We start from the raw sequence: 1,154 nt of genomic DNA, 5'->3' as shown, positions 1-1,154 counted from the left end.
TCTCTCTCTCTCTCTCTCTCTCTCTCTCTCTCTCTCTCTCCGCCTACTCCTCTTGATTCTCGTTCATTCTATAGAAATAAAAATCAAGGCTAGCGAACGAAACCAGCACGATTTTTAAGGTATCAGCTAACATCGTTCTGTTCAATTCCATTCATTTGAGTTCATACATCATTTGAATTAATCCACAGACATAAATAAATAAAGACGACCCCGTCTTGCCTTTAGAGACGAATTAATTCTACTCCAAACGTATATTTTATTAAAATAAAACAAAATAAAAGTTTTGTATGTCGAGGAAGAAACGGGATTTATTCTGAAGATTTACGTGAAACGTCAGCATAACACTACCTTTACAATCGAAACGTTTCATACAGTGCGAAAAGTGATATTCGATACAAAAGGAAAATTTTCCGATCTAGGTCGTACCCAAAGACACATAATATTTACAATCTAGGCCACAGGAACTGGTGACATTTAAAAAAAGTTGAAATTGAATATTTAATTCAACAGCAAGCTGTCACCTAAAACTTTACCGATTAAAGAGATGTTGATTCTGTCGGACACATCTCTGCAAATCTCGAAATCTGATAAAATTTCATACGACAAGGAAAATATATAGCAGAGTTTCGTGTTCGACGCAACGGATTTCTCTCTTTCTTGTTTTCTTGAAGTCTGGCCTATAAAGATCTTAAACTATGAAAACGGAGCAGGTATTGATTCTTAACTAGAGGACCAACTTAAAAATATATTATATAAAGTGTTTTGTAAAACTACTTTGGTCAGAGTTATATTTGTTGATACCTTTCTAGTTGTACCCAATTTCATTTATAAAAAACGAATGACATCTTTCTTTTTTTCAATAAGGTTGAGTTTTAAAGGATTTAGATAATAAATACGTTTTCCATTACCACTCCCTCCCCCCACCCCCACCCAAAAAATATAAAAAACTAACCTGCCAGCGACATACCGGTTATAACGTTCTTCTCTAAATCCTTCTCCTACATCCTCCTTTCCTATTCTCTAATCCTGCTCTGCCATCTGCTTTCAGAAATAGAAAGAGAGAAATAGTTTGTGTGTGTGTGTGTGTGTGTGTGTGTGTGTGTCTGTGTGTGTGTGTGTGTGTGTGTTCTCTTTATGCGTACTAAACAATATCC

The sequence above is a fragment of the Aplysia californica genome, unplaced genomic scaffold (assembly GCF_000002075.1).
Source record: "Aplysia californica isolate F4 #8 unplaced genomic scaffold, AplCal3.0 scaffold00218, whole genome shotgun sequence".
Lineage (NCBI taxonomy): Eukaryota > Metazoa > Mollusca > Gastropoda > Aplysiida > Aplysiidae > Aplysia > Aplysia californica.
The sequence above is the reverse complement of the archived record's forward strand: the minus strand, read 5'-3'. Positions refer to the sequence as shown.